The 20,140-nt window shown below is 53.6% G+C and overlaps 1 long non-coding RNA gene across 1 annotated transcript; it reads right to left on the bottom strand.

Annotated features, from left to right (window-relative positions):
* Window positions 1-13,998: 13,998 nt before the first annotated feature.
* LOC108542296 (uncharacterized) lies at window positions 13,999-19,547 on the bottom strand. The gene is made up of 3 exons (XR_001889224.1): window positions 19,465-19,547; window positions 14,778-14,812; window positions 13,999-14,581 (listed from the first exon to the last, which is right to left on the bottom strand). It is a non-coding gene; the product is annotated as an uncharacterized LOC108542296 (long non-coding RNA).
* Window positions 19,548-20,140: the final 593 nt, after the last annotated feature.

Raw genomic sequence — 20,140 nt, 5'->3', positions numbered from 1 at the left:
GAAACGGCCCCCGTCTTCAGGAAGTGTAACCAGCAGTTACAACTGGATACAACAGGAGCTGATGCAAAGCACCAGAGTTGCGCGAGAAGCCTGGTGTCCACCTGGTGTCCACTGCTATGACCCACATCCCAGTCTGGCAATCTGGGGCCTCCAAAGACACTGTGAGTCTGTGCGGAGATGGGAAAGAGTGGCTTTTCCTGGAAAACAGGCCCGCCTGCCAGAGCCCTAATCACAGAAAAAAATGACAACCATCCCAGCCAACCTTCGATCGCTGATTGAGGTAAACACAGTGGGATTAAAAGAAACCACCAGAATTCCAGCTCATTAGAGCTGAAACGTTACTAAGCTTGGAACGTCGTCTTGCTGGGTCCCTCCAGACTCAGGCAGCCGGTGGAAAATATGGCTAATTCAAAACGGAGTGTGGGAGTCTTCTCCCTCCCAGGCCCGAGGGTCACGGATCTGGCTGCAGAGACGGTGGGCCCCCCAGCCGGGCCTGCTCAACTCTGTGACAGCAGTGATCTCATCCAGCCCTCCCGCCTTCCTGTGAGAAACAGGCCGTCACCCACTGAGGCCAGAGATGGGTAGGAGCTTGCCTTGCCTGCGCAGTAGTGGGTGGTGGATCCACATTCATGGCTCTCTCCCCTACGTGCAAGTCGACTCCAGCTCCCATCCTCAGCCCTCCCGGAGCTCCTAGGAGAGGGTCAGCCCCATGTACATCCTCCCCCTTGTGCAGAAAGGGCTCAGGAAACTTTTCTGTCAAGGCCCAGGGAGTAAACATTTCAGGCATTGGAGCTGCATGTGGTCTCTGCTGCATATTCTTCTTTGCCTTTTTTATAAGACAAGCTTTCCCACATGTGAAGCCATTCTTAGCTTGCAGGCCACGCAAAAAGAGGTCTCAGGCAGAATGTGGACTCGGGGCTGTCATGTGCTGACCCTGGGTCCACAGGGACACACATGTTCATTCTAGCACGAATTTCTCCACTTCTCCCGCTCACAGACTCCTACTCAGCCTTTACAACCCGGCTCCAATGTCCCCTTCTGCATGAGCTCTTCCCCAGCTTTTCTCCCCTAGGCACCGACAAATCCAGAACTGCTCCCTGGCCCAGCAGGGCTCCGGGACCCTGGCACCCCTCTCAGTGTTATTCACCTCCAGACTCCTCCTTTTAGTCAGTAGCTGGAGGGAGCCACTTCCAGGTACCAGGGGTTGTTCTAGGCAACAGGGCTGTAAGGGCGGGTGTCATAGCAACACTGTTCAATGTCAGAGTCACCAATGTCCAAAATGACCCAGACATGCAAATTCCCAGCCATCCTCCAAGATGGAGAGCCATCACTGCCGCATCCGAGCTAGAGACCCAGGCTTCTGAGAACCCGGAACAGCATGGAACAGACTAGATTGGGCAGCAGGAAGACATGGGTTCCTGAAAAGACTCAGATAAGATGAGCACATGGCAGTGAAGGCCAGCGAGGCTCTGAGGTGGAGCTGGAGGCAAGATGTTCTTGTGGGGAAGGAATGGCACAGACAAAGTCTCTGAGGTGAGAAACTTGGAGGATGATTCAAGAGCCAGGACCAGAGTGGGCACAGGAGGGAGAACAGGGTTTGAAAATCAGTCTAGGCTGGGCACGGTGACTCACGCCTGTAATCCCAGCACTTTGGGAGGTCGAGGCAGGTGGATCACCTGAGGTCAGGAGTTTGAGACCTGCCTGGTCAACATGGTGAAACCCTGTCTCTACTAAAAATACAAAAATTAGCCAGGCATAGTGACGGGCGCCTGTAGTCCCAGCTATTCAGGAGACTGAGGAAGGAGAAGCTCTTGAACTTGGGAGGCGGAGGTTGCAGTGAGCTTAGACTGTGCCACTGCACTCCACCTGGGACACAGAGTGAGACTCTGTCTCAAAAAATAAAAAATTAAAATAATAATAACAGTGATAAAGGAAATCAGTCTAGATGGGGTGGGAGAAGCAGAACCTCTCCTCCAGACCACAGTGAGACCCCATGGTCAGCACGCTGGGGCTTAATGAGGGCCTTGATGAATTGTCTTCAGACTCAGAGAAACAGGGGCATCCTCAGGTTCCCCACGGAGTCCCCACAGAGACCCAACCCACTCTGATGAAAGGTGAAGGCCAAAATGAGGCAAAAGTAGAGGAGAGGAGACAGAGGCCCGAACACAGGCTGAGCCTCCCACCGTGCTGTGTCTGAGAAGGCCTCAGTCATGCCTCGCTGAGGACCTTAGCTCAACCTTTCCAGCTAGCAGGGCTCGTGTGTGTGGGCTGCATTCTCCCAGCAAGGCCCCAAATGCCAGGCTCTGTAGAAAGCAGACCTTGCCTGTTGGGGCTGGGGCTGGGGACTGGGGGACTTCAGGCTCAGCCCCCTCCTCCCTCCCCGCTGCCTCATCAGCATCAAAGGCCTCGTTCCCCACAGGCAGAGCTCACAGCCTCAGAATTCTGCAGCAGCTGCTGAGTCCCACCAGGACTGCGTGCAACGGGCGTCCCCGGTGTGCCAGGTTGGGATGGAAATCACACTCTTGCAGCTGTCATGTGAAGCAGGTGTTTTACACGCTTTGCCCATGGAGGCAAGCTGCCCACACCCCCTCCCTGCCCTAGCTCTGCTGCTGAGGCTCATGAGCGTCTGTCCCAGCACACAGCCACCCACCTCCACTGGCCACACCAGGGTCACAGGGGGCTCGGGCTGCCCCTGACCCACACCGGCTTCCACCAGCAGGGCCTGAAGTTGGCTCTACTCAGATTAGGTGCAGGGTTCTGGGGAGGGGGCCCAGCTTACAACCTGCCAGTAGCTCCCCAGGGCCTCAAGATAAGGACTGCATCCCGGAAGCTGGTGTCCAAGGCTGCCTCTGACTAGCACCTGCTAGGCTTGCCAGTTGCCCTTGTTGAGAAAATCACAGGATGCCCTTGAAGGATGCCCATGTCCCAGCCCTTGGGACCTGTGAATCTGTCACCCTGTGTGACGGAAGGACTTTACAGATGTGATTCAGAATTTTGAGATGGGAGATGATCTGGAATGATCCTGGATTATGTAGGCAAGCCCAGTGAGATTTTGGGGTTCTTATAAGGTAAGAAGGAGGTCAGTGGGTGGGAAGGCTCAGGGTCAGAGAAGGAGATGGGACAATGGACAAGATATTAGAATGATGCCGCCACGAGCCAAGGAATGCAGGCTCTTCTAGCAGCTGGAAAAGCCTCAGGAGCGAATTCTCTCCTGGAGCCTCCAGAGGAGGCTCTAGAACCTAGCCTTGAGCACACCTCAATTTTAGCCCCATAAGCCCCATGTCGATTTTCTGATTGCAGAAAAGTTTGTGTTGTTTCAAGCTGGTAAGTTGGTTGTGATTTGTTACAGTAGCGATAGCAAACTCACCCAGCCTCTTGTCACCATCTCCCAGCCACACACCCTTCTCTGCACCTCCTCCAGCCCCTGCAGGGCCTGCTCCCTTGCCTGCACCTCCCTTACCTGCTCTCCTCTGGGTCATCTCCACTCAGCGCTCAAGATTGGTTCCAAGGGCACCACTCCCAGAAGAGTCCTCGGTAACTTCTTTCTAGACCCATTGGTGAGCTGAATGGCTTATGCTCTCCTCTCTTCTGCTGCTATCACATTCTCAGTCCTGACACACCTCCTGTGACAGGGAGCTCATTACCCTTCAAGATATCCCAATTCGGCCAGGCGCAGTGGCTCAAGCCTGTAATCCCAGCACTTTGGGAGGCCGAGACGGGCGGATCACGAGGTCAGGAGATCGAGACCATCCTGGCTAACACGGTGAAACCCCGTCTCTACTAAAAAAATACAAAAAACTAGCCAGGCGAGGTGGTGGGCGCCTGTAGTCCCAGCTACTCGGGAGGCTGAGGCAGGAGAATGGCATAAACCTGGGAGGCGGAGCTTGCAGTAAGCCGAGATCGTGCCACTGCACTCCAGCCTGGGCTACAGAGCGAGACTTCGTCTCAAAAAAAAAAAAAAGATATCACAATTCACCTTGCCCTCAAAGGGCTGTGTCGCTGGTTGCCTGCCCAAGGCCCAGGGTGTGAAGAGGTGAGGGCTGAAATCCAGCCCAAGATGGCAAGGGGTGCTGTTGTTTAGTTATCAGCAAGGGGTACTGGTGTTTAGTTATCAACAAGGGGTGCTGGTGTTTATTTATCAGGCTTCCGGCTCTTCCCTGCTAAGTCCCCAACTCCCATACCCAAGAAAGGAATAGTGTGACCTGGCCCAAAGCCAGAGGCTCACAGCCATCTGTACGGAGCCTGCCTGCCCTTGTCATAGGATTGCCTGATTTTGCAAATGAGAAAAAGGATGCCTTATGAAGTCTGAATTTCAGATAAACAATAGATACTTTTTTAGTATAAGTGTATCCCACATATTGCATGAATATACTTATATCTAAAAGTTATTCATTGGTTATCTGAGATTCCCATTTAATCAGGGATCCTGTGTCTTACCTGGTGAGCCTAAATCATTTCTCTTGAGTGGGATGCCCAGAGTGCTCACCATGGCTCGGAACTGGGGCCCAAAGAGGATGTGTGGGGAATGGGGGAGACCCATCAGCCTCAGACCTGAGGTGCAGATGTGGGCATGTCTGGCTCCCCACTTCCCTCTCCTTCTTGGCCAGCTCTGGTCTCCAGATGTAGTGAGGGTTTGTGGGGTGAGTGGGGAGCTGTTTTGAGGACCCCCGTGTCTGGAGCTTCAGCGGCCCTGCTCACCACTGTGCAGAGCTTCTGCTGTGAGCTTGAGCCACGTCCTTCCCTCCCGGGCCCCAGCTCCTCACTTATAGTGGGAGGTGTGGGTAGGGAAGGAAGCCTTCTAAGCCACCTGTGGGACCACCATTTAGCCAAATCACGGAGAATAGGGCAAACCCTTGCCCTGACCCCAGCCCCGCTCCCTCCAACCATGCCTGCCCCAAACCACTTCCATTATGAGGAAGGGAGAGTAGGGGGCCAGGGGAGGTTAAAGGAAGCTGCCCTCCTGATCACCACATGCCCTGTGCCTGCCCTTGCCAGGGTCCAAAGACCTTCTCATGTGACTGCACCAGCAGGCTGCAGCACGTCTCCCCCAGCAGAGCCCTTGGGGACCTAGTGTCTCCAAGTCCCAAAGTCAGGCCTGCCAAGGAAGCTACTCCAGCCCCTGGCCAAAGCAGGAGAGACCTCAGGCAAACGCCACCCTGTTCCAGGCCTCAGTTTCCTCATCTGGAACTCCAAGGCTGGAACCAAGAGAGCTCCCAGGGCCAGAGAGTGTCCAGAGAGTGACCAGCCAGTGCCCACACTCCATCAGAGGCAGAGCCCTTTGTTCTCCCTGGGGGTCTCCTGTATTAGCTGTCTGTGGCTGTGTAACAACCCCAAAACTTAGCAGCTAGGGATCACAAACATTCATCGTCTCACAGGTTCTGAGCACCAGGAATATCTGGATGGCTCAGCTGGGTGCCTTTGTCCCAGGGTCTGTCACAGGCTGCGGTGAGCCTGTTGACTGAGGCTGTGGTCTCATCAGAGACTCGACTGGTGTGGGGATGCTCTACTCCCAAGCCCGTGCATGTGCTATGGGCAGGCTCTGGTCCCTGGCCACAGGGGCTTCCCCGCAGGGCAGCCTCAGAACATGGCAGCTTCCTTCCCCAAGAGTGAGAGAGCTAATGGAGGGGGGACCCAAAGGTGAAAGCCACCATGTTTAAAACCTCATCTTAGAAGTGATGTCCCATCATGTCTGCTTATGGTACTCATGAGAGGCCATCACTAAGACCAGCTCCCACTGAAGGGGAGGGGATTACACTGGGTGTGAACACCAGGAGGCCAAACTCTTCAGAGACCATCTCAGAGGCTGCAACTGCATCTCCCCACAAGTTTAAGGGACTTGCAAGATGCACTGGGGCAGGGAGGGGTCAGGTGTTCAAACCCATTCATAAACAAGAAAAACATTGCCCCCAGAGAGTGAGGCAGATTTGTGTCCAAATCAGTTGCAGGATGAATGGAAGAGTGGGGGATGGGGAACACTGTTGGCATCTTCCCCAGCTCCGTTTCTCGCCGCCTTGGTTCAGGGCTTCCCTCCCCCCAGTTCATCCTCTTTCCCTCCCTCCCTCCCTCCCACTGCTCCTTCTTCCCTTCCCCTCTTCTGCTATCCTCCCCCTTCTCGGTCTCTGGGTCTCTGTCCCTTTCCTTCCCCACTCCCTTTCTTCCTTTTCCTTTCCCTCCCCCTCCTTCCTCTGCATCTCTGGTCGTGGGGTCCTCCTCACTCTTTCTCATTTCCATTCATTTCTAGGGGCATCTCCTCCCTGCACAACAGACCCCAGGCCCCAGGCCCCAGGCCCCAGGCCCAGGCTGCAGGGACAGTAGAGCCAGGCTGCTCCCACCCACCCCAAAACCCTGCTCGTGCAGACGCCGCCAGCCCGGATCCCGCTAGGGGGCATCGTGAGCTGCGGCTGAGGACGAGGGGCTGCTTTTCCCCAGGCGCTGTGGGCTTGGAGAGAAACCCTGGGCAGGAAGGGTCCTCTCGAATTTCCAGTCCTGGAGCCAGGCCACCTGGTGGGCAGCGCAGCCTTCACATTAGGATCGCAGGGCGGGGATGCCCGGGACCTCCGGCCCAGCCCGCCCAGGCCACACACGTGGGTGGGGAGCACAGCGGACACCTGCAGGGAAGGTGGGGGTCTTTCCTAGGAGGTTGCCACCAGCTGGGAGGCCAGCAGCAACCCCACCCCAGGCCTGGAGTATCCGCCACCTTTGGCAGGCCCTGGGTCCCATGGAAAGGCTGAAGGGCACTCATCCCGGGTCCCCATCCCCAGAACCGGTGTGACAGTCCCCACAGGCAAGCATGTGAGTCAGCTCACGCACAGGAGAGCCTCACGGAGCCTGCCCTGCCAAGGTCCCCAACTCCAGACCCAGCAGCTGCCACAGCGGCCACTCTGAGAGCTGTGACTGCACCCAGGCCTGAACACACATGCACGGCCTGAGATCTGGGGGTGTCCTCCAGAATGAGGTGGACCCAGTGGGGGACGAGGCTTTGCAGGGAGCGGTCACAGCAGGAGTGCCCCCATGTGCACCAGCCCCGCTCTGGGCCCCACATCTCTTCACACGGGTGATGGGGGGTTGCCCCAGTTTTATAGGCTCTGAGGTGAGAGCATTAAAGATGAACAGGCATGAGTGGACAAGACGTGTCCTTCCTGCTGAGACCCAGAGAAAGACACTGCAGCAAGTCATGCCAGATCCCTACAACCCACGGCTGTGTCCGGGGGTCGCTGCATTTTTCATCACGGAAGACTCTTCCTAAGCACACTCCTGAGACAGGCATGCACACAGCATGGATGCACATGCTTGTGCCTGGTGCTCACACCCTTGTCAGCCCTGGCTACTGTCAAACAGGAACATTTGGGCCAATGTCAGCAGCCAAAGGGACCCCACATCTCATTGTTTCCTATTGTAATGTAAACTTCTGTGGTCAAGAATCTCTCCAGCTGTTTCTTGCTATTTTTGCTCCTCTCTGTGAATCGCCTCCTCGGAGCCTGTGTCCATTTTTCTATTGAGAGTTGTTTCAATTAATTTACAACTTTTTTGGTTTTTAAGGGTATTGCTCGTTTGTCTATCAGAAATGTTCAACTACATTCCTTCGGTTTGTTATTTATATTTTAATTTTAGTCTGTGTGTGTGTGTGTGCGTGTTTGTGTGTGTGGCGTGTGTGTGTGTATGTGTGTGTGCATCTGTGTGTGTGTGCATGTGTGTGCGTGTCTGTGTGTGTGTCTGTGTGTACGTGTGTGTGCATCTGTGTGTGTGCATCTCTGTGTGCATGTGTGCGTGTCTGTGTGTGTGTATGTGTGTGCATGTGTGTGTGCGTGTGTGTGCATCTGTGTGTGTGAGTGTGTCTGTGTGTGCATGTGTGCATGTGTGTGTGCGTGTGTGCATCTATGTGTGTGAGTGTGTCTGTGTGTGGGTGTGTGCGTGCGTGTGTGCGTGTGTGTGCGTATCTGTGTGTGTGAGTGTGTGTGTGCGTGTGTGCATGTGTGTGTGCGTGTGTGTGTGCGTGCATGTCTGTGTGTGTGCGTGTGTGCATGTGTGTGTGTGTGCACGCGCGTGTGTGTGTCTTTCGGCACTCAGTGGTCTTGTGATCTTACATTAGTTATTATTTTCCTTCACGGCATCTGGATTTTGCATCTTGCTTAGAAAGCCTTCCCCATCTGAGAGTCCAGTATTTTTCTTCTCTTTTCTAATGCTCTATTTGTCATTTATTACATCTTCAGTCCCTGTAGGGTATTTGTTGGGTATGAAATAGGAATTAACTTTCACAGATTTCTGCCAAATGAAAGATGGAACTCTGGGGTCTTAGTCACTCACAGTGAAGGTGTGGTGGAAAGATGTTTCCTTAGAATCCACACCCAAAGTCCCACCGACCCCGGCTTTCACTCCAGCTGAGCAGCAACCGGACCTCTCTGTCTTGTGCCACGCAGAGATACAAAGCTCTTGCCAGCTCTCAGGCAGGTCCAGTGTGTCCCCTCCTCTTGCAGACATGCAGACCTCAGGGAAGGGGTGCTGGGGGTGCATGGTGGGTGCGACCACGGCCCAGTTCTCCCCACTGGGCCAGACCCTCACCTTGGACAAGATTGGAAGAAATGGAATGGCCCCTGCTTAGCTGTGGGGGCTTCCAGAGCTATTCAGCTGGATCACACTGGATCACACTTGTGGACCCAGCAGGGTCCACAAGAGGAGGAAAGAGGTTCTGAGATTTCCTCAGGGGAACCGGAGGCTGCTGGGGCTGCAGGCAGCTTTCCAGACACTTGCTCAGCTTCCTCCAGGGGTGGGAAGAGCTTCTCAGCCTTTCCTCCTTCCTCCAAGGTGAGATGCAAACACAGGACATCGAGATTGTGATCACAGCTGTGACTTGGTGGCCTCCCATTCCCCCAGCTCCAGGCCAGCTCTTGGCCTCTCTATCACCTGTCCTCACAGCAGCCTGCAAGGTGGTTCCATGATCCCCACTTTACAGAGGAGAAAACAGAGGCTCAGAGACGTCAAGTAAATTGTGCGGGGCCACACAGTTTGTAGGGAAATTGAACTTGCCTCAGGAGATGGTTGAGACGATGGAACCAGGCAATAGCAGCATAGTGACCACAAAAGTTTGCACATAGTAGGCCTTCAAACATTTAGCCATTCTTTCCCTCCCTCTCTTTCCCGCTTCTTCCTCAGTTCCTCCCGCTCTTTCCCAGGAGACTTTACCACCATCTGAAATCCATGGTGACAACAACAAGCAAACTCATGCCTTGGGTCAGGATACACTACAATAGAGGAAGAAACGGGAACTCACAATGGAGTGGCAAGCGCCATTGTTTATGGACAAACTTCCCCTGGGGAGGCAAGTCCCTAGACAGTACCCCCAGGAGTCCTCATCCCTGAGCAGCTCCCTGTCTAACCAGAGATCCACAGGGGGAAGTTTACTCATAGGAGGCAGCTCTCAGTATGCAGGGGAATCCAAAGGGGCTTCCTGGAAGAGGAGGCTCCTGATTGGATGGTCAAGAATTTGAGGCATGAGTGATGCCCAGGGGAGCAGGGTCGCATGGTGGGGCCTGTCTGGGAGGTGGGTACTATTTCCCGGCTGTGTGGGGTATGCAAATCTGGAAGGAGAGGCCACCTTTTTAAAACATATTGAACACAAAAGCATACACAATGTACTGTATAATTTCACGTATAAAGGTGTACAAACCACTTAAAAATAGTGTGGAAAGCAGGGTAATGGTCACCCCTGGGACAGAAGGCTGCCACCTGGAAGGGAGGTGTGGTGGGAGGTTTTCTGGGGCGCTGGTGTGGTTCTGTTTCTTGCTCTGGGGGATGGCTAGAGGCGTGCGCTGCTACTCTGCGAAAATTCAATATGTGTCCCTCCAATCCATGTACTATTCCACCTGTGTATTATACTCCAATAAAAAGTTGAAGTTGGTTGAAACAGGAGCTCAGGGGACGGGAGAATTTGAAGATTATTCTGGAGGCGGTGGGCAGACCCAGGCTTCTGAGCAGTTCGTGACCAGAGCTGTGTTTTCCGAGGATGAATCTGGCAGTGTGTCTTGGATGGATTAGCGGAGGAGGGGGGTGGGCTGGTGAGTGCTCAGAGACTGTCGCCAGTGCAGGTGACAGGTAATTCACAGCCGCCCTGGGGAGGAGACGCCGTGCCACGGCTGTCTGGGGCTTCATTAAATACCAGAAAGAGAAATGAACCAATTTCACGGACCTGGTCTGTGACTTCTCTGAGGATGGGAAGTCAAAGGCTACCGACTCAAGGCCAGTAGCAATCCGATTAATTCCCCAGGACAAAGCCTTTAATCTAACACATAACAGCAAATTCTTGTTTTTCCATTAAAAACAATACCTCAGCCCCCACATTGGCTGCCAGGGTCTTAATGAGACCCCTTCCCTGCCCGGGAGGCTGAATTGGTCCTTTGTTCTTCGCAGCATGGGGTTCGGAAGATTGCTAGTTTGTCGGTAAGGCCAGTTGGGGGCATTCGCACTGATGGGAGCGTAAGGCTGGATGTGACAAAAGCTGCAGGGAGTTCTGGGTGACCTCAGCTGAACTGAAAGTCGGCCTCACTTCTTGGGAGGAGAGCGTAGGGGGTCTGCTGGAGCCAGGTTGGGGCATACGTGGTAGAAAAAGCCCTGGGCTGGGAGGTCAGTGCCCTGGGGTCTGTCCAGACCCCCACAGTGTCACCAGCTCACTGAGTGACAGTCAGCCAGTCTTGTCCCCTCTGGCCTTGGTCTCTTCCTAAGTGTGTTGAGAGCACTGGCCTCTTAGGAAGGCCAGTTACTCATGGAATCAAGCCCCTGGGTGCCAGTCCCCTGGTGCTGAGGACTGAGAATGGCCCCAGACAGTAATGTGCTGGTGTGCCTAACTCTGATGGGGACAAGAAGTGGAGAGAACATCACTTGACACTTGGAAGCAGCTGGGGAACACTTATGGTGTTACACAGGATGTGCCCTGGTGTCCACGTTCCTGCAGCATGGTGGAGGAGAGATACGTTCCACTTGGGCCCCCAACAGAAAATGACTTTTCACCAAAGGCGGTGGCATAAACACTGCTTATCTGCCTCCCTGGTGTGCCTGGAACTCTCTTGATTTTAACTCTGAAAGTCTTGCATCCCAGAAAACTCAGTCCCAGGCAAGCCAGGATGGTTGGTGGCCTTACTTCCAGTCCTTGATAAAAAACTGGGCCCCCAAAGTGCACTGAGAGCAATTGCACCTGTGATGCCTGCAAGCCATGTGCAAAGCAGGAGACACAAACCCATCCCAGGACCAGCAGCACCTGGAGGCTGAAATCACAGCAGAGAGGGGTGCCCCTGGCCACAGCTTGCCTCCCAACTTGATCCTCAGAGAGGAGGCACTGGGTGCTCTCAGAATCCAGCCAAAGCCCAGCTGCTGAACAGAACCGGACTGGCCCACAGACTCTGACTAGTGTTAAGATATTGGCTTTGGGGGATCCGATGGACAGATGCCCTTTCTATGCTGTGGGCTCCACTGTTCTCATCAAACCCTGTTCTGCTCTCCAAAGATCTGAGTTAACAAAACGCCCTCCAGGAGGAGCCAGGGAGGAACTACCTGGCCCCATGACCCACCTGACTTCTGTAGCCAGACTCCAGAAGCCAGAGGGGCCAAACCAGGTTAGCACTCCCACCCCCGCCACGCCCCACTACCTTGGCTCTCAGGAGTAATTCTGACTGGCTGTTTGCCAGTCATGACCTTGCCAGCTGTGGCCATAGGGCCTGGCCCACTTCACACGGCAACTCGGGCTCCAGCCACCTCTGCTTCCAACATGGAGACAGGCCATCAGACGGCCACCAAGACAGGTCACAGGCCTTGGACCTGAGAAATCACTTTCGAGGTAGTTTTATGGCAGACATAATTTCTGGGACTGGAAGTCTCACCTCTGTTAATGAGGTGTCACTGGAGGGATGTCCAGAACAGGTTTGGATGTCTGACAGGCACACACAACACCAAAACAGATGACACCCTGTACGGTGTAAAGCCAGCTCGGACACCTCCTGCCTAATTCCCGGTGGCTGAGGGACAACCTGTGGGAAATAGCACAAAGCAGTGACCTGTGAAATCAGGAGCTACAGGATGAAAACATTTGTCACTGAGAAAATATGTTTATGCTTATTAGAACAACGTTTTCTGGGCTCATGTAAAATAAACACATTGGGTCGAATGTTGCTGCAAGTTCTACATTTATAAAGAGGCAAGGAAGGTATGAAATTGCGGTCAGGAGTTGGCAAGTCTGAAAAATTACAGTGGGATTAGCTTCTCTCACTGCAAATTGGAAAATTCAGAGATGTGTGGCACGGCCGCGGAGGCCCAAACTTCTAAATGAAATTTATTATTTCTGTAAAATCTGGGAACAACATCTTCAGGGATAACAAATATAGAGAAAACATGATTTCAGCCTCGATATTTGGTCTCCTTGCAGACGGTTTTCATTAAAAAGGGCTTTATAAAATGATAAAATGTTACAGTTTGCTAAATTAAGTCTGAAGCAGCTCTATTTAATAATCCAGTGCATTTTAATCATTTTTTGAAAAGCCTGACATATTGAAAAGAACTTCAGTCTTGAGCACCACTGAAAAAAAGAAAAAGAAAAGAAAAAAAGAAAAATACTCCCAACTCATCTTGGGTTGTTTGTGCATTTCTAACCCTAAACTTGTCCCTCTCAATGGCAGTTGGCGCCAAGCGAGCAAGTATCTATGACCCAGAACGCCAGACCTCCAGAGCTTTTGTAGCTGTGACAGGGACCACATGACAATGGGTTATTTTTGTTCAATTGTCTCTCAGGAAACAAAGTCAAAAAGGATGGGTAATTACTCTGTTTCTACTTCTTGGCCCCATAATGCAACATGCTTAGTAATGTGGGTATGCAAGGAGGGAGGGCCCGGGGGGGAGGCAGGAAGAACAAACTGTAGTTTGAAGAATAGCATGAAGTTCTCCATGGAAAGTCTTTTGCCAAAGAACAGTGGAGAGGGCCTTCTGAGGGGGTTCTCAGAAAAGGTGTTGGTTTGGGAGGAGGAAGTTGAATTTGAGAGGCCCCTGTGATGAACTGTAAGAGCAGTGAACTCATGCTACAGAAATTCAGAGCTGTGACATAATCTAGGGCTAAGGATTGGAAGGAAGGAAGGAAGGAAGGAAGGAAGGAAGGAAGGAAGGAAGGAAGGAAGGAAGGTAGGTTTGTTGAGAGAAGGGATAGGAGAATGGATGGGTGGATGGGTGAGTGGATGGATCCTTGGATGGATAAATGAGAGAATAGGTAGGAAAATGGGTGGATGGATGGTTAGATGGAGGGAGGGAGTGAGGGAGGGAGGGAGAAGAGAAGGGAGTGAAGGTTGAGTGAATAGAGAAATGGTTGGATGGATGGAAAAATAGATGAGTGGATAGATGGATGGATGGATGCATGGATGGATAAATGAGAGAACAGGTAGGAAAATGGGTGGATGGATGGATGGATGGATGGTTAGATGGAGGGAAGGAGGGAGAAGGGAAGGGAGTGAAGGTTGAGTGAGTAGAGAAATGGTTGGATGGGTGGAAGAACAGATGAGTGGATAGATGGATGGGTGGGTGAGTGGAACGGATTCATGGATGGATGGAGAAATGGTTGAACGCATGGAGGAATGATTGGATGTGTGGAGGAATGGATGAATGGATGGATGGATGGATGGATGGATGACAGAATGAATAAGAGAATGGATGGGTGGACTGGTGAGTGGATGGATGGAAAGGTAGATGGATGAAAGTTTTGGGTCCTGGTTGCCTGTCATGAAGGAAGGGCAGGTGCTTGTATTGCCAATCCATCTGACACTGCCAAGCACTTAATTCAGTATTGCATCTCCTTGCTCAGTCTTCATCACAACCACATCAATTTTAGGTGAGAAGATAAAGACTCGGAGCAGCCACGTGATGCAAGCAGCATGACACAACCAGGTGAAGACTCACCTGGGCTTCCAAAGACTACATTCTGCTTTGGAATCCTGCAGCTTTCTCTGAAGCCATCCTCAAACCTGCAAATGTTTTATTGTTAAAGATAATGCTTTTGGTTGATGGAAAGTTCTAGAACTCAGTTTTCTCAGTCTCTATTCTAGGATCTTTCTACAACCTTATGATGTCCAGATCAAGGGCTGGGAAGCATGAGAGAGATGAGCTTTGGTGAGGAGTCAGTGGAAATGGCACCGGGAAAAATTCCAGAAAACTGTGAATGGTGAGAGAGGAAGGTGAATGCAGCCAAGGTCCCTGGGACGGAGTTGGTGCTGGGCACAGGGGGATGGCCCCATACGGGTGGGGTCCAGGACACAGCGGATTAGAAGAGGGTGGTAGAGACTTGCTCCGAGAAGTGGAAATCCTTGCTTTTGGTTTTCTTCATGAGAAAGAAGATGGAAAGAGGTTCCCATGCTGCTGGATGGGAAGAGGTTCAGCCACAGGATATGTCCCACAAGACTTCCCGTAGAGTGGGAGCAGCAGGGATGAAGCTGGAAGGCCTGGGCCAGCCCTTACCACATCCCTCCATGGGGGATGCCCTTGGAAAGTCACCCAACTTTCCTGGACCTCAGTTTCCTGCTCCTAAAGTGGAGCCGACACTGTCTCCATGCTGGAGCCACTGCAAGGATGAAACGAGAGAGCGGATAGGATTTGTCAGTATCCATTTGTCACTGTCAAGAACTCATTATGCAGATGGGGCCCAGGATCCTCTCCAAGCCTCAGAGCCTGCCTTTGTGGATCCACCCCCTTCTCTAGCCTGAATGCAACCCCGGCCCAGAATCCACCTTCCCCTCCCAACCCCCGTGTCTACTCACCCTCCCCAAGCTGACTCTCGGGACCCTGGCAGCATCTGTAGGGGGGAAAGCAGACAAACCCCACCTTTGGCAAGTAGAGATGAACTGAGCCTGGAACAGTGTCAATCAGAGACCTTTCAGAAGCACCAGGGGCCGTAGCTGGTGTTGAGGCCAAAGCTGGAAGGGCTGCCCCTCCCTGGCAACAATGCTGCTGCGTGGTTACCTCATGTGCCCTTGTTTTTCCTCTTTTTCCTTTTTAATTACCTTATTAAAGATTACTTAACTGCAAAGTAAAACCATCCCCAAGCTACTAAGTAGGATGTGACTCAGTCCCCAGGAGCAGGGTGGCCTGTGGGTGGGCGGCTTCTGCAGGGATGTCACCCCGGTCACCTGGAAATGGGGCTTCAGCTGAGGCGAGCAGGAACATTTCCTCCAGTGTGGACCTTGTCTCCCCTATCCAGAGTCCGGGAGCCCCTCACCTCAATTTACCCAGATGCAGATTCCAATCGACACAGATCGAGGACCAGCCAAGTCCACCACCACATTGTGCACTTGTAAACCATTGACAGGTCACCCGTGAGATGAGATTCTCCTCCTAGGTCTGGGCATTGCCAGGCTGGGAAACCTGTCTTCTGTCTTCCCCACCTGACTGAGGAAAGCGTGGGGCAGGAAGAGGCAGGGCGGGCCCGATGCTGAGACTCTGTTCAGTGTCCACGCTGTATCCTTGGGCACAGTCATGGATCTACAGTTCCTCTGTGATTTCACTGAAAGGCTTTACGATTCCATCTCGTTCCCACGGCTGCCCAAGGAACCCTGTTAATTCGGTGCCTCTCTGGAAGCCAGAGATGATCTGTCTGCCTCCCTACTGGCTACCAGCTCAGCAGTCTCCACAAGGCAGGAAGCAGGCTTGAGTCCTGCTCCCAGGCCATCTGTTACCATGTTTCTCCTGGAATTTGGTGGGGAAGCACCAGACAGCTTTGCCAGGGGACCTCCTGGGATGTGGATGATTCCTATTGGAAACCTTCAGCCTTAAATCTTGTCCTGTCCCAGAGGACTCCGTAGGGTGCACAGCATGGGTGGAACAAAGGCCAAGGAACAAGGGTGACCCATCTGAGAGAGGCCCAAAGAAGCCACGGAGGAGAAGGAAAGGCCATTTCTGGCAGAGGCTGAGGAAGACAAAACGGTCTGGGGACAGTTTCTTGGAGGACATGGTCTTTGAGCTGGGTCTTCAGGGGGTGAGAGAGGCGCCGTGCCGTTCCATCCTCACCCAGCAAGCACATCCACTCGGCCATCCACTCCCACAGGCGGACAGCCAGGGAGCTTGAGCGGCTTCCGGCAGCTGTGGGAGGCAGTGCTCACACAGGCTCCTAGCTCCCTCCGCCCCACGACACAGGAGCTGCTGTAAGAACAGAAACTCTGCTCAATACCAAAGTTCTCTGTGCCTTTCCCCATGAAGAAGGCTCCAGTGGGTCATTCAGATGAACCCAGCCCAGGGCTCTGGGACACAACTTTACTAGAATGTCATTAAAAAACACCTTGTGTCAGTTTGTCATTTGTTATTACAAATCACTCAGCTTTCTACTGCTGCAAGCATTCCCATGTCTAGATTTAATGAACTGCAGGGAGAAGTGGACGCCTCCCTCTCCCCGCAAGGTGCCTTTCCCCATCTGCTAGGAAAGCTCCATTTTGGGGCTGACACAGGCAGCTGTGTCACATGGCTTCACCTGTGGCAGATGTAGCTGGCTGCTGACACCCTGGGCCTTGGGTGAGACAGGTCTCATCAAAGCCTCAGCACCCCAGGGACCAGTGGTCATTGTTCCTGTGCAGAACAGAAATACTGACCACCGTCCCCAGCTGGTTTCTGAAGCAGCAAGCCCCAGGTTCCAGAGGCAAAGGTCATGCTGCCTTGAAGAGCCCCTTGCCCTTAGGTCTCCCCCAGCTATGGCAGCTGTAGGCAGGAGTGCCCTGGCTGGTCACAGCCCTCTCCCTTCAGCCTGGTCCGCGGCCATGCTGGCCCTCATTTACCCATCTCCTGGAGGTGAGCAGACAAATGGTCTGGAAAGCCCTGTCTGCCCTGGGCCTAGGTGTACGAATGCTGCTGGAGCCCTGGCCCCTGGCACCTGGCCGGAGGAGAGCCACTGACAGCCTGCATGCACAGTGAGTGCTGCCGTTTATGAGGGCAAGACACCAGGAGGGCAGTGGGCTCAGTGCTGGGGACCGGTGGGGTTTCAGAGTGCCCGCGGGGTCTCATCACGCCTGAACCAAGTCATGACTCCTGTTCCTGCACTCCCACTGCTAACGGGCTGGAGGAGCTGGGCGTGTGGATGGAGCCTTCTGCCAAGGGAGTTACCATGTCCTTCTGGGGCCACATGGGCACTTTCCACTCTGCAGAATGTTCGTGCCTCAGTTTCTTGTTTCGTTCTCAGGACTGCATCGTCAGGCTGGGGCTCACTCAGTCCTCTGCAGAGGACACAGGGCACGTCCTGAGAGGCCACAGTCAGCTTGTGGGTAGCAAAGGAGCATGTACTGCCCTGGCCTGTGTGCCCCAGGCCTGGATTTCTGCCGGGAGACCTTGCTCTCCCTAAGCGATCCTGTTTGAGTTCAGGCACTTCTGACAACACCTTAGAAAGTTCAGCTCACGGAACGATTTGTCATCCTGCCCCAGACGTGCACCTATTTCTCTTATTCCATCTCCACTGAAGCACAGGAAAGCACTTTCCTTGCAGGAAGCAGCCCCGAGAGGCTTGTTAGGAGGGTGGACCGCCGGCCTGGAGTAATGAGCGGTTATCAGCTGAGCCATGCAGCCTGGCAGGGGGCCGGGCACATAAACACTGTCACCTTGGCATCCAGCTGCCGGCATTAGCATTCCCACTAGGTTCTCGGCCCCCTGCTGTGGGGCTGCCACAGTCAGTGTGGCATTGGCTGCCGGAAGGCCCTGGGTGCCCAAAGCAGCTGGGAAAGTGCACACCTGCCGGTGTTGGGGGGCCCGAGTGCTCTCAGCAGCCATGCAAGTAGCCTCTGCCCTGGAGGCCTGCGAGAGACACAAAAGGGGAGGAGAGAGAGGGTTTCCCGAGGTCAGAACCCCTGTAGCCCTCACCTGCTGCTCTACCCAGAGCTGGGTTCCAGGCTGGGGGCTGTGCGCTTAGATACAGCCAGCACCTCCCGGACCCGCAGTGAGAGGCGGGAGCGCCTCTGATGCCCGTGGACTATGGGTGGTCTCATCCCCGAGTCTGCCCCATAGGAAGGTGACGAAGAGGCAAGGCCAAGCCAGGTCTTCCAGGCCTCCCAGCCCACTGCCAGCTGGAGCATTGCAAATATCTGAGTTGAAAGGATCTGAATTTTCCTACCCTCTCTTCCCACAGCCCTGTAAGATGACAGCCTCCAGGGATGAGGCCTTCGCTCCCAGTCCCAGTGCTCCTAAGTGCATGGACCATTTGAAAGTGAGGTGCAAGCTGGTGCATAGCCCCTGCCCATGTGCTCTGCTGCCTGGTACCACATAGTGGGTGGGTGCCCAGGCCTGTGGGAGAGTGGCTCTGTGGAGGTGTGGTTACATACAGGGACAGAGAAAGCACCAGAGGCAGAAGATGGCTCCCTTAGGAAGGGGATGACCTCCAGCGCCCCCAGGAACCTGAGCCCACGGTTCACTCCCAAACCTGGGAGCTGCAGGAGCACAGGTGGAATCCTTCTGTTGTTTCTGGAGAAAGTGGCTTTTGGCCTGATCCCAGGAGAGGGCAATGTGCTAGGAAAACCTATAGGAGCTCCCAGGAACTTGTTCCCAGAGGAAGGTGGGAGACAAGATGACCAGGTCAGAGGTGCTAACAGGATGCTGTCCTGGGTGCCTTGCTGGGGACAAGGAGATGCCCTCTAATTCCAGAACCTTCTCTGGTTCTCCTTCGGCCCCTGGGAGCTTTGCACACCTGGGAGGACAGTTCTCATGCCTGTCCTGAGCCCAACACCCCAGCCTTCCTGGCTCCAGGCTTCGATCCGTCTCCAGTCCTGGGACCCATCTCCATGTGACAGCGTGGCCACCTGCTCTGGCCAAGTTCCTGAGCCAGGTGCCCAGATGTGGACGGACGGTATCACCACCCATCTGTGGGCTTGTGGGGCTCTCCTGCTCAGGCCCCTTCCCCTTGACAGGAGCCGCTGGCCTCATGCAGGCTGTTCCCGCCCCTCCTTAGTTTCCTCCAAGCCTCTCACTGGTTTCGGAGCCTGGATCGTCTGACATGTTTTCCCAACATTTGCTTCTCATTTCAAAGTGTAAACCTGGCAAGAGGCACACGGATCCCGTCAAAGAAGGTTCCGTGTTTTTCTCCTCCTTATGTTCCTCTCAGCTTTCTGCCTTCTCCTTGCAAGGAAAAGTGGCTCTAAAGTTGATCTTGGGTGGTTGTTCTTAAATAACTGGGCCCGATGAGCTCCAAAGAAGTGAGTGGTACAAGCTTAAGTCTTTGGCAGGCTTTGGTTTCCCGTTGATTTTTCCAAAGAGATTTTTGTGCAGGGTTTTGGGCTCGTTAGGTTTCTCTAGCCCATGTTGACGGCTGTCCACAAATCACCATATTTATCATGGGCAGACTGGGGGCCCCACCACCTTTCCACCCCTCCTCTGTTTACCGAGCCCAGCCACCCCAGCAGCTCTGAGGTCTCCCCACTGCCCAGCAGCTCCCCCTACCCCACTGCCCGCCCCCTGGCAGGGCTGAGGCTGCATCTTCACCGTCTGCTCTATGCTGGGTTCTTCTCCTGGCATCCGGTGTAGACAGGACTTTGGGCTGTGAGTCAGAACTCCTCCACTTCCCAGCCAAGGTGGCAGAAAAGGGGAGGGGTGAGAGGATGCAGTCCTCAGGTTCAAAGCCCAGCTCCATCAAATGTAAACTGTGAGATCACATTTAACCTCACAGAATCTCCATTGTGTCATCTGTACAATGGGAATCGTAACAGCACACATTACAGAACATTTCAGCAAAGATAAATGAGTGTCTGGCACGGGGTGAGCCACCCATAAAGGCAGGCCCACTCGTTCTTTTCCTGTTTGTCATGCTGTTCCAACAAACGGAGCTTCCCAGTGCTCTAATTTCTACTTATGTTGCTGGAGCCTCACACAAGGGGTGAGAATCTTGAGGGGTGAGTATTTCTGCAGGGAAAAGTGTTATTAAAACCAGGTGGACAAGTAATTAAGAGACAAACTCATCTTTAGCAAGCTACAACTCTCCAAGCACGAGGTCTGTAAAAGGGTCCCCTCTGCCGCCAGCCTTCCAGGGGACCCAAAGCAGGAGCAGGCAGGCATAAGACTGGGATGAGGGGAACAGACCCACGCCCACCCTTTCCCAAGAGGCTTCCCAAACAAACTGAGCGTTCATTCCCAGTTCCAAGGAAGCCAAAGAGCCCTTGCA

This window comes from Rhinopithecus bieti, unplaced genomic scaffold, assembly GCF_001698545.2.
Source record: "Rhinopithecus bieti isolate Rb0 unplaced genomic scaffold, ASM169854v2 scaffold_20150, whole genome shotgun sequence".
Lineage (NCBI taxonomy): Eukaryota > Metazoa > Chordata > Mammalia > Primates > Cercopithecidae > Rhinopithecus > Rhinopithecus bieti.
The sequence above is the reverse complement of the archived record's forward strand: the minus strand, read 5'-3'. Positions and strand labels throughout refer to the sequence as shown.